Consider the following 13,799-nt stretch of genomic DNA (forward strand, 5'->3'; position numbering starts at 1 on the left):
ATGTAATCATAAAAACTGTCCTGTGTCAAGATCTTGTGATCTCCCTGGACAACTCTCTGAGTCCACCTTCAGTCATGCAACCTTGGGGTAACCATGGACAATCAACTGTCCTTTTCCTCTCACACTGCTAATCCGACACGCTCATGTCGATTTCTCTTTTACCACATCAGAAGGATTCGGCCATTTCTATCTACACAGGCCACTCAGGTGCTTGATCAGTCCCTTGTCATTTCGAGACTGAACTACGGCAACTCGCTCCTGGCAGATCTGCCTCGGAGCGACATTCAATCTCTGTTTTCAACCTTCCTAAGTTCTCCCACACCACCGCATTGCTACGCTCCCTCCACTGGCTTCCTGTAGATGCCCGCATCAGATTTACTACACTGATGCTTGCCTACAAAGCCAAAAACGGATAAAATCAACTCACCTCAAAGCACTTAGCATACCCCACACAGGTTCCTTCCGAACCTCTACCGCTGCTCGACTGGTCCCACCATCCTTCAGGGTACAAAGAAGGCATGCATCAAGACTCGTCTCTAGGTGATGGAATAAGCTTCCCCTAAATGTCTGAACAACTGAGTCTTCAAGTGACGTCTAAAGACCTACCTCTTTCTGAAATACTTAAATGTTCACTTTTAAAAAAACTGTGTTGTCTGTGTGCCTTATTTACTATATTACTTCCCAACAGACTTAGGTTTTATTCTTAGTCCATGACCTAGAGACCCAGTATCAGGATGTATTTATTGATAGAGACTTCAAAGCACTTCTGTAAGTCGTTCTGGATAAGGGCATCTGCCAAATGTCGTAAATGTAAATGTACATATAATGCTCATCCCAGTACTCTGATTCACAATATGTTCATACTGAACATAAATTAAACATACCTAGTACTGTTTGCCTTTACTCTTCTACACTTAATGTGTAATATAATGTGATGACTTATAATCCTACTATGCTGTATCACCCAAAAAATAAGTTCCTTTTTGAGTCTGGTTCCTCCCAAGGTTTCTTCCTCATGTTATTTAACACTGACTATCCTTGCCACTGTGAAAAGTGAAAGACTGCGAAGCGAAAAAATGAATTGAATCGCTTAAATCTTTGCTACGTAGACTTGCCGAATAATACCCAATGCCTTTGTGCTTATGCTGTATTGCTGGTTATATATTTAAAACAAATTACCACGTTTCTGTCCTGTGTTGTTATGTGAACCGTGTTGTAGTGTGTATTTACCGTGGTCCTGGAAGAACAATATTTCATGCCACTGTATACATATACAGTGTTTTGTAATGATGCAGAATGTTGCTCAGGAAGACTGAAAGCATCCTGTGAAAGTATTATGTGGTGCGTTTCTGGGCAATCGTTTGCATAAATAAAGATGGTGTGGTCTGTGCTCTGTGTGCAGGCCAAGGCGACTGCAGAACCTAATATAGACTCTGGCTCTGCAACAGACAAACAGCACTGCCAAAACAAATCCTACACCTTGCAAATTGATTCATTATTTACACTCCAAAAAAGTGGTGACTCTACTAATATATAAAGGCAGAGTTATGAAATCTCAAAGCAAACTGGGAAAGGTCACTGAATGATGCGCTCAAAAATTCATTTCCGTTTACTTTTTCTTCTTCTGTTTCATATACACAAACAAGTTCTTACACACACACACACACACACACACACACACACACACACACACACAAGCCTGCCTTATATGCCCTTTGGCTTATTTTGAGGATCCTTTGATACTGTATATCTTCCAGTGGCCCCTCAGTCCTGGAGTGGCGCCAGCCTCGTTAGCTGTAAGTTTGTAGTTCTTTATTTAGGAGCTAAACTGAGGATTGGGCTATGCTCTGGAGACTGTCAATTTCTAAGTGCATGCACTTTGATTAACTCTGAACTCCACATTCTGGAGATAAATGCGCCACAAGCAAATGATGTCACACATATAAGCTGTGTGAGCCTCGGTTTTTATAAACTTCCTGGAAGCCCTGCTTCCTCTGGTCATTTTCAGCTTACCATTAGAATCCTCAATGAGACTTCTTCCTAATTTATTAAACACAGCTTAGTAGGCTAATACACACTAAGAAGGAAATCCATAGCTACAAGAATTTAAAAACAAAATCTTGTGCACGTGCAGTAAGTGGATGTGTTTTGTTAAGAGTCCTAGTCTCACTATTTTAATAAGAGTTTAACAGTGCTGTCATTTTTGATGGACTTCACTTTGCAGTTGTTGGTCTGGGGCTTTTCATTTGCAATGAGTGCAGTGGTTTCTCTCTCTCTCTCTCTCTCTCACACACACACACACACACACACACACACACACACACACACACACACACACACACACATAGCCACACACCAAAGGTCTGAGGAGATGAGTGAGTAGAGGGAAGCTTGGGGTGAAAGTGTTGGCAATACTGCATGATCACAGCCATTTGAGGGATTTGGTAATTCAGCTGCAGCTGCCTGAACACAACAATATGAAATCAGAAAGAGGCATTCTCTCAAAGGTGATGTCACTTTGCAACAATTCAGGGAGCCCATTAGCACAGACAAAAAATTGGAGATGAATTAGAGATGACAAACTTTGTATGTATATGTGTGTGCATGTACTTTGCTTTAGGTAAGTACCAAATATTTGTATCCCATAATAATCGGACTACACGACAATTTGAATCTTGGCTTGTCCTCATGAAGAAAAGTGCTTTTTTTTATCATTATTATTTTAGAACAAGCAAAAAAAGTGCTAAAATATGTCTTTATGAGTACTGAAATTAAGGTAAGGTTTCAGTTTTTAATTGTTTTAGCTACAATGATATTAATACAAGGGTATGTGTTTGAGAGAGAGAGAGAGCATAGTGTGCAAGTTAGTTTGAGTACTTGTATGCTTGATGCAATTTGTTCTCTCTCTCTCTCTCTCTCTCTCTCTCTCTCTCTCTCGTTCACTCTCTCATGTGTCAGCGGTAATTGCCCTGCAACTAGAGTCTTGTATTGTGTCTGTAATTACACAGGAAAGCCTGTTCTGTTGAACTAAGGATTAGTAACTCTTTGTGAGGGCACTGAAGAGACAGAAAAATCCACCTAAAATTGGCAGATTGAAGTATCAGTGCATCCAGGTACACAGTGATTCCCTCTATGCCCTCCACCTTCCTTTTGAGTTCCTCTTGACAGGCATTTTGGAGATGTCACGATGGAGAAAGTTTGGAACAGAAATGCAGGGCCTCAGGAATTCAATCCCTTTGGCACTCAATTGCGTGCCTGTAGTTTGGGCAAAATGCACCAAGCACTCTGCCACACATGCCACACTCCTTGCCTGCCCTACTCTCTCTCTCTCTCTCTCTCTCTCTCTCTCTCTCTCTCTCTCTCTCTCACACACACACACACACACACACACACACACACACACACACACGTATCTTATTGTCCTTGCAAATGGAAATAATTATTATTGCCACTAACTAATACTATGCCCACATCTAAATCTGACCCTAACCTCAGTAAAAAAATAAATAAAAAAAAAAAAGGGACATATTTAGGCTCTCTTTGTTTTCCATCCATCCATCCATCTTCTCCCGCTTACTCCTTTTCAGGGTCACGGGGAACCTGGAGCCCATCCCAGGAAGCATCAGGCACAAGGTGGGGTACACCCTGGACAGGGTGCCAGTCCATCGCAGGGCACACTCCCTTTGTTTTTTGTTTATTTGTTTGTTTTAATAAAAGCTTCAATTTTTATAAACAGCTAAATGTCCGAACAAGTTCAAAACTGTCAAATATTCCTGTCCTCCACCAAGATATAAAAACATTCCCATCCACACACACACGCACACACACACACACACACACACACACACACACACACACACACACACACACACAGCTTCTATACAATGGCCCTTGTGCTGAAAATGTATATATGCATACAGTATTCAAGATATGTTGTATATCTAGGAATTAAGCTTTCAACATTGCTACTGGTGTAATTTAGATGCAACTTGGACATAGATGATTTACTGCTTGGGCTTACTGTACCTGGGCTTCAGCTTGGGGGTCCTGAATAACCCTCATGGGTGAGGGGTGGCTGTTTTGTTTATATGCTTATTCTTCTCCAAACAGCATCCAACGATTCACATGCATATCTGTACTTGCTGGTTGGCCAGATTTAAAAGACCTGCCCTCATGTTTGGTAGCCATATCTGATGCATGTTTCACTTAAAAGTTCACTTCACTGAGAGCATGTACATATTCAGAAAGAACTGCAGTTATAATGAGTAGGATGAGGCATAGTAAATGTTCTTTTTGTTGTTTGTTTTCTTTCTTTTTTTAAACTTTTTTTTTTACTTAATTGTTTAATTGAGAAATTGTGAGGCATCGACATCACAGCTTTAGTCAAGATATCCCAGTGACAATCAGTAGTGGACAGTGGTCACTTTTCAAACTTGCCATTGTGAAAAATTGATTGCAATCCAGAAAAAAAGCCATCTTACCCTAATGTTTCTTAAAATATCAGTCTTGTTTGACATCGAAGACATCATTAAAGAAAAGTTCAAGCAAGAGCTTCCAATTGTAAACATGCACAGCTAGTTCATTCCTGATTATTTTAATTTTGCAGTGTTTTGAAATGATTACCTGATAAGCTATTACTTACTATATACCTGATCATGCTATTTTGCTTAGCTTCATGGTTTTACTGAACATGTATTTAGCCATTGGTTTTGCTGATTGTTTAGCCTGGGGCTTACCCCCTTCATTTTTCATGTCTATTAAAGCTTGTTTTCTTTGGTAATATCAGGTAGGGGGGAGCTTAGGTGTGTTGTGTTATGTCATTCTGATTTTATGCATTTCAAATATATGGCCTATATTATATATGACTCATATGGTGTGCCCCCCCCCCCCCCCCCCATGGCCATGTTAATTCAGCTATGACCATACGCATCTCCATATGAGCAACTCCTACATGGACCTTGATGGAGATAATTAGTACTTTAGAGGAAAATGTAATCAGTCCAAATACTGTATTTTCAATACTTATGTACCTTAATACCAGCTCTGCTTAATCTTACTACACACTGAGACACTGAAAATAATAATAATAATAATAATAATAATAATAATAATAATAATAATAATAATAATCCCTCCATCCATCTTCCATATGGTTTATCCTACAGGGTCATGAGGAACCTGGAGCCTATCCCAGGGAGCATCGGGCACAAGGTGAGGTACACCCTGGACAGGGTGCCAATCCATCACAGGGCACAATCTCATACACATTCACACACCCATTCCTATACTACGGACACTTTAAACATGCCAGTCAGCCTACTATGCATGTCTTTGGACTGGGGAGGAAACCGGAGTACCCGGAAGAAACCCCCACAGGACGGGGAGAACATGCAAACTCTGCACACACAGGGCAGCAGCGGGAATCAAACCGCCAACCCTGGAGGTGTGAGGCAAACATGCTAACTACTAAGCCACTGTGCACCATATAATAATAATAATAATAATAATAATAATAGTAATAATCCATCCATCCATCTTCTATACCGCTTTATCCTTTTCAGGGTCACAGGGAAACCTGGAGCCTATCCCAGGCAGCATCGGGCACAAGGCCCGATTATAATAATAATAATAATAATAATAATAATAATAATAATAATAATAACAAGGTCATCCATACAATCACATCTCATATATTTTGGGCATAATGCATTTGATCTCTCCTTGGACAATACTTAATGACCACAGTATACTTGAGTATGAACTTAACTCTATAACCTTAACTCTGTCACCTAAATTTGACATCATTACATTTTTCAAAACAATAGCTAATTTTACCCTGATCAGTTTCATCAGCTGTCCTTATTACCTACTGCAGTATTCACTGTTTCATGCTGCCCATTCTCAATAAAAAAAAAAAAAGTGAATAAAAAAATTCTGCTGACTTTCAGCCATTATTTCTCAGTTGTACAACCTCAATTATATTGCACTCTGTGTTTAAAATTCACTGTATTTTAGCTTACTACCTTTAGCCTTGGAGATGCATACAGCCTCTGTAAAAGCCACTGCATTCACCTCACTATCTGGTCCTGAACCTGGTGTGAGATTACGGCAGAGAAAACATTCCCCTATAATGAAAATTTGTCTTTAAGCTACCTATCTAATGTTAGCTGACTAGTTTGCTCTGTTGTATATGTATTGTTTATGAGACCAAACCGTGGCATCAGCAATGCTCAGTCAATACTCCTTTCACACATTGACAGTGTGAGCTAGCTAGATCATTTTTTGTTTTTGCTTTTGTTTTTAAAAAGCCTCTTTTTGAAATGAGAGGTTTTGCTCTTTTACCTTATAATTACCTTAAATTAAACATGATAGTCCCACTGATGTGCACAATAACATTTCTATTCCCATAACACTTCAGTAATACCATAATGGCAATGGTTTGTTTATATCCTCAGAGTTGTGAAGACTTGGGCTGCATCCCAAACCGCATACTACTGTAGTAAATAGTATGTCAGTACAGCTTTTGTGTCCTGACTATTTAGATGTACTTCTTATGTGCAGTATGCTGTTTGGAACACAGCCTTGAATTCTCATTAAATGTGTATTATTTGGCATTTGCAGCCATGTGATTAACCTGCATGCTATAAAATGTTGTTCCACAAATAATTTGCAGAAGCTATTTTTATACCAGAAAGGGAGATATTTCTAAATCCTACATCCAGCACTGGATGTAAGATGTAGGAGTTATAAGGAGTATGAGAGGAGGTTTGGAGTAACCTTGAACCACATTTTCCAGTATGCACATGTGCATTGACAAACACACACAAACAACTACACTTTACATTTACATTTATGACATTTGGTAGACGCCCTTATCCAGAGCAACTTACATTTATCTCATTTATACAATTGAGGGTTGCAGTTGAGCATTAAGGGCCTTGCTCAAGGGCCCAGCAGTGGAAGCTTCCAAACATTAGTCCAATGTCTTACCCACTGAGCTACCACTGTCCTAATACATACAGTACAGATGGTATAGAGCCATAGTTATTAAGAGTAAGACAGGAGGTTTGGAGTCATCTTGAAGCCCAGACTGTTCTTTCACAGCAGGATTTTTATTTCACAAATCTGTTGGTGATTTCTCAATAATTGTACATAGTGTGGATTGCTATGAGGGGGACCTTTCTCAATGCACACACACACACACACACACACACACACACACACACACACACACACACACTAACCCACACAAATGAAGTGTCAAACTTTATCAAAGTGTATTGCTTGTTGATCCCTTTCTGGGGCACACTTGATACTGGTAATGTAACATTTCACTGCAGTGTGGCCTTTATAGGAATGAGCCATCTTGTTCTCTGACACTTCACTGTGCTATGAAGGAAAAATCCACAGATTGCAAGACAAGCAGGCAGCGGTGGCCACTGAACAGAACTGGGAAACATTTGGGATCCCGGTGGGACATTCAGACTTTACATATAAAAACACAACCCAACATAATAGCAAATAACAATTAAAACTCAACAGCCCCTGAAAGTAAGCAGGCTTCCTATTGGATGCTGCTAAGGGAGAAGTGTATGGGAATGAGGAGGGTGGATGCTGGGCATTCATATTGCTGGTGATAATAGCAATCTGGTATTGTCATTATGGGGGAACTGCCAAGACATTCAGAGAAAGCTGTATAAGGTTTAACTCTTACCTCGGACTGTACAGGGCTGCTGGCTCGATCTCTCGCTCTGTACCTTTTGAGACCTTCCACACAACCATGTTACTTACTAACACTTAACATGTAAGCAAACATTGCAGCTCCTGTGTGTGTGTGTGTGTGTGTGTGTGTGTGTGTGTGTGTGTGTTTCCGTGGCAAAGAGTGCATTTTTCCCGAGTGTAACAGTTGGAAGGAAACTGAGGATTGTATTATAGGTCAAATGGGCTTCTTTATTAGAATCACTTATTTGGTGCACACATATGTGTTCAATTTAACTTGTGCAAAGGGTTGTCCTAAGTAAGCGAGACTGACCTAGACACCCTGCAAAGGTTAAGGGGGGATGAGGGGGCTGTGCCACTTGGTTCTTTAGCTTAGGGAGAAAAAGCGAAAGAGAGAAAGAGTAAAGGGGATATGGAAGAGAGCCTTTATGGAAAGTATGCGCATGGCTCCTCTTCTATTCACGTCTTTACCACAGTGGTTCCTGCAACAGATTTTTTTCGCTCTCCCCCACTCACTCTCACTTTCTTTTTTTTCTCTTTTTTTAGAGGCAAATTACCTATCCAGCACTTTCTTGGGCCCTCAATAAAACATCTGTGGAGGTGGGAGCAGGAAGAGCAGAGCCTGGAGCATACAGTAGTGCACTTCACTGAGATACTCGGCAGCTACATGATTTTCCCATGGTTCTGTACTCCAGGTAGTAGGCAAGGTTCCAGAGGCATCCTGTGCACTTCTGGAAGTCATGCAAATCTCTCCATGGGGTGCTTTTACATCTGGGAGACTCTTATGTTAAATATTAATATTCAAAAAGAAAAGAAAAAAAAAGAAAAGAAAAGAAAAGAAAAGAAAAACTTGCATTGGAGAGTCATTTCAGGTTCTTCATCAATAGGGAACTTTTTACAGTAAGGTAGACCATTAAATGTAATTTAATGTTAACAACTAGAAACAAATTTGAGAAGATTTTTTTTCACTGTCACAAAAGTGTGGGATTTGTTGATTAATGTTAGAATTGCTTAGTTGGCAATGTCACACTGTGTTCATGTTCAAGTTGCAGCATCAGCAATCCCTTTATGAGAGATGGTGAAAGGCACTGGGGGCTATTTTTTTTATTTTATTATTATTATCCCATGTGCACATATGGATTGTTATTCATGAAATTTCCAACGATTGTATGTTACCCAACTCTTCACTCTGAAACACAGTACTGTATCTGAGAGGGGAATTATTATTGGGGGCTAACTTCCCCACATATCTTTATTTAATACAGGTGGAGGAAAGGTTATGCCAGCAGTAACAATAGTGCCATTTATGCTCTGCTATCTTTAGTGGATAAGCCATTAAACAGCACTTGGTGTTTTCAGAAGGTGAGTTTTTGTTTTTGTTTTTTTTGGTGTTTTTTTGACAGTCCAGTCCAGTCTGACCTGTGGACCAGTGCAGCAAGCATCCAAGCCTGACTCCTAAAGATTAATGATGCATAATGTGTCACATCCAGCTAGCAGAGATTAATAGTGCATAATGACTTACTCCAATCTGCAAGATTGATGGCACATAATGGGTTGCAATGCTGAGCATAATCGAGCTGTCATTAGCTGCTGTGAGCAATAACAGGGTCAGTGTTATTTTTCACACATCCCTCAAAACTCACCAACTTTCTTTCTTCCTCTCCCTCTTTCCCACTTATCAGTGCAAAGGTTAGCCACATTTCCAGAGACCTATATGACCTTGGGCAAGCTCAGCTACCTCCTCTCCATGCTATCCAGGGGGCATACTGTCTGCAGGCAGCACAGCTGCATAAGTATCCTTTGTGTGTGTGTGTGTGTGTGTGTAACCATGCACATTTTTGCTTTGATGTAAACAAGTATCTTTATTTATTTTTTATATCTAAATTAGGGCGCACCGTGGTTTATTGGTTAGCACGTTTGCCTCACACCTCCAGGGTTGGGGGTTTGATTCCTGTTGCTTCCCTGTGTGTGTGGAGTTTGCATGTTCTCCCTGTGCTGCGGGGGTTTCCTCCGGGTACTCCGGTTTCCTCCCCCAGTCCAAAGACATGCATGGTAGGCTGATGGGCATGTCCAGAGTGTCCATAGTGTATGAATGTGTATATGATTGGCACCCTGCTCAGACTGTTCCCTGCCTTGTGCCCAATGCTCATTGGGATAGGCTCCAAGTTCCCCATGACCCTGAAGGATAAGAGGTATAGAAAATGGACGGATGGACATCTCAATTGCAAACCCAGATTTGACCATTTTCATAGGGATTAATGACTTTTTCCTAAAGTCCAGCGCATGGCATGATAGAGGCCATTTAAGGTCACAGCATCAGACCATTCACATTTCTTTCAAGCACTGATAACATCACTCTGAGCCTAAACCCAAGGCTATAAAAGCAAATGGAGAATGCCTTGCATTTTTTTGCCATTTTGTCGAGAAGGGGAAAAAGACTGTTGGCTGCAGAGAGTGCCAGAGAAAATGCTTCCCAAGCCACCATGACTCTACATCATACTGTAAGTGGCAGAATCACTTCTGATGGTTAATCACTGGAACATACAGCACTACTGACAACTGTTGCATTTGTTACATTTTATGAGAATCAGTACATCAGGTCACGGTACAGAAGCACAAGGCTGCCCATAAATTCCTGATGCCAATTCATAGTGCATGCGCTGTCAAATCCATAGGAACACAAAGACAAACTGACACATCCTGTACACAAAGTTAAGTTCATTGTCAGGAACACAACAGTACTTCATAATAGCACCAGACACACACACATACACACACAGCATCAACTGAAAAAGCAAGGCTTCTATGTGAAGTGGGCTCGTTATTGAACAAAGCGGCTCTCAGGCAGAATGTGAGCCTTGGGCATTAGCCAGGAAACTCAACTGTCCCTGTCCATCAGTCTGATGAGTCTAATCAGAGGTAAACCCACCGACCCGGCCACAGTGTGTTTGTGTGTGTGTGTGTGGGGGGGGGTGGGGGGGGAGGGGGGTTGTGTGGCAGCCTCATTAAGCTCACTCACATTATCAACAATGCTGCCTCCTTCTGCACAACAGTCTCTCTTGGTATACACTAGACAAGAGGTTTTTACCACTGGCCTTTTACAGTGCACCAGTGGCCTTAACAGTGTAAAATATGATGACCAGAATATACAGTGTAGGAGTACACTCAAATTATATTCACTATTTTGGAATAAATTGTATTATATTCAGTTTTGGAACTGACGTGTATTAAAGGAGAGCTTTTTCACATACTAAATTTGTGGACTCACATTTAATGCATTGGAAGTATGGTTCATTTTGTTCACTAGAGAGTCTTTAGTTTCACCCAATAAATGTTGTCACATTAAGGTCAACTGTGGCTCAGACGGATACATTTATGGGAGAAACTAGTGATGAGTGGGAGAAACTAGTGGGAGAAACTAGTGTTTTGGCAGAGACTGGATATCTCTGGACACATATTGAAAAAGAATTTTGCTCCCAGAATTAGACTTCTGAAGTGTTGCAAAAACATGTTGTGGTAAGTCAAAATTCCATAGGAAATGTATATGGGTCATTTTGACTCGCTTTATGAAGACTTGGGGTAGTGATATGAAAATGTAGCTTTTTCTTTACCTATGACCAAGAAATATGGAAATCACATTGATGAAAAATTTTGACTCAATTTGTCACGATTACATCGAATGGCTTTAAACGCCCCATCGTTGCTTGTTCTGATCCTGTGTAATGAGTCACATGATACCTTTCACAAATATTTCCTAACTCTTACTCATGTAGTTGCTTAGATTACTAGTTGAACTTGAGGCATTTTTTAAGTAGCAGTACTTTTACTTGAATAGGTTTTTTGGCTACACTCTCCATCTCTCCACCTCCCCTAAGTCTAATACATCAGCAGCTGCTTTATGTACATATGATTGGATACACTGGTTGTATATATAAGGAGGTGTTTTACACTTGTAATGTAATGGCCTGCTATTCTTAAACATATTGTTTATTAACCAATATGAATTATTCAGTAACTATAGTGTCACTAACAGAAAACATAATTACAATATGAGTAACGTACAGTATATCTAGACCAGCTGGCAGGTCCTGGGACTTTAGGGGTTAAATAAAATGAAGACTTTGCATGTTACACATACACTTCCAACCCTTTAATTAATTGCTGATCATATTGCACTTTGTGAGTGAAACCGTTATGCAGCACTTGTTCATTGGTGCTCAGTATTTCTTCCACAGTCTTGCTGCTTTAACTGTGCCATAACTCACACTGTGCGCGAGACATACTGACTCCGGCTCTGACAGACTCGAGCACTGCTTCCTGGGTGGTTTGAACTGGGTGTAGTACCTGCTGGCTGTCTTCCCTGCCTGCCCCGAGCCGACAGTATCCCTCCTGTTGATGATGTAGTGTACCTGTGAGTCTCAGTGGGTGGCTCATGAAGCTCAACTCCTGACCTCAAACACAAGAGGTACCTCCTGTCAGGAGGCTGGAGTGTAGAGCTACAAGCACTGGTGAACAAAGAAAGATAGAAAATGAGACCAAGTGTATTTATGCATGGAGATAGAAAGAGAGCATGAGATGACTGCAGTTAGCTCAAGACTCTTAGATGATGTGACAGAAAGTCATATATAGACAAATTTTATGCTTTTATTTTGGTTATAGGGCGCACGGTGGCTTAGTGGTTAGCACATTCGCCTCACACCTCCAGGGTCTGTGGTTCGATTCCTGCTGGTTCCATCGAACATGGAGTTTGCATGTTCTCCCCGTGCTGCGGGGGTTTCCTCCCGGTACTCCGGTTTCCTCCCCCAGTCCAAAGACATGCATGGTAGGTTGATTGGTGTGATTAAAGTGTCCATAGAGTATGAATGGGTATGTGTGTGAGTGAGTGTGTATGTGATTGTGCCCTGTGATGGATTGGTACCCTGTCCAGGGTGTACAATGCCTTGTGCCCAATGCTCCCTGGGATTGGCTGAAGACCATGACCCTGAAGAAGGAGTAAGCAGTAGAAGATGGATGGATGGATGGATGGATTTTGGTTATAAAGAGGGGTATCCTTATGGTTAACAGCTGATTGGCACTGATTTTAGAGCTGTTTAATAGATTAATAAAAGGTGTCTGATTGTGATCTTTTGGTAGTTTTCAGTCGTTCATTCATTCATTCACTTGTACATTCACTGAGTAATTACTTTATCCAGGTCAGAGTCACCAGTATTCCAGAGCGTAAGCCGGGAACACTGGATATAAGGCATGAATATACCATGAATGGGACACCAGTATAGCATTCATGGTTATCTATATAGAATTATATTTCACCATTAAATCCATTAAAACCATTATCGCATCATGTTTAATGGAAACCAGTAGGCAAATTTTCATTGAAATAATTTTTAACATTCTTTTTCAGTAGATGATAGTGATGATGATGAAGAAGAAGATGATGACTATGAAGAAGAAGAGGATGATGATCACTATGAAGATGATGGGGATGATGATGACTATGAAGAAGAGGATGATGATGGACAAAATGACACCAAGTGTATTCCTGTGATTTGTGTGACTGTAAATGCCTCTGTGATTTGTGTGTGTCAGTGTCTCTGACTAAGCCAGGAATGTCCTGTGTTTGTAGTAAGACATGAGTGTTCTGTGTATTTCACACTAACTCACAGGAGGCTCATAGTCTGGCAGGGAAAGCCCCTCTCCTTCCTATCTTAAACAAACATACAGTCCCATGTGCTGCGTCTCAGCGTATATGCCATGGCGAGACCCACAGACAGAACATGCATGGGAATCAGGCAGACAAGAAAGAGAGGTTGTGTGATAGACCGTGTGTGTGGGCGTGTTTGCTCAGAAGTGCTGGTGTGTGTCTGCTACACTGTCAGCAAGTGCTTTCTCCTTCCTTTGTGAAGAACTGAGCATAGCTCTGCTTTCCTGCAGCTAGATTGTGAGTCAAGGGTGGCATGGAAAACACATACGCCAACAGTGTATCTGTCTCTCCCTCATGGTCATGGTTATGGGTCTCTCTGACCCCAGTTGCTTACCTGAGAGCCATGTTCTGGTTTGAGAGTGAGACGGTGCTCTTTCAC

The sequence above is a fragment of the Ictalurus furcatus genome, chromosome 1 (assembly GCF_023375685.1).
Source record: "Ictalurus furcatus strain D&B chromosome 1, Billie_1.0, whole genome shotgun sequence".
Lineage (NCBI taxonomy): Eukaryota > Metazoa > Chordata > Actinopteri > Siluriformes > Ictaluridae > Ictalurus > Ictalurus furcatus.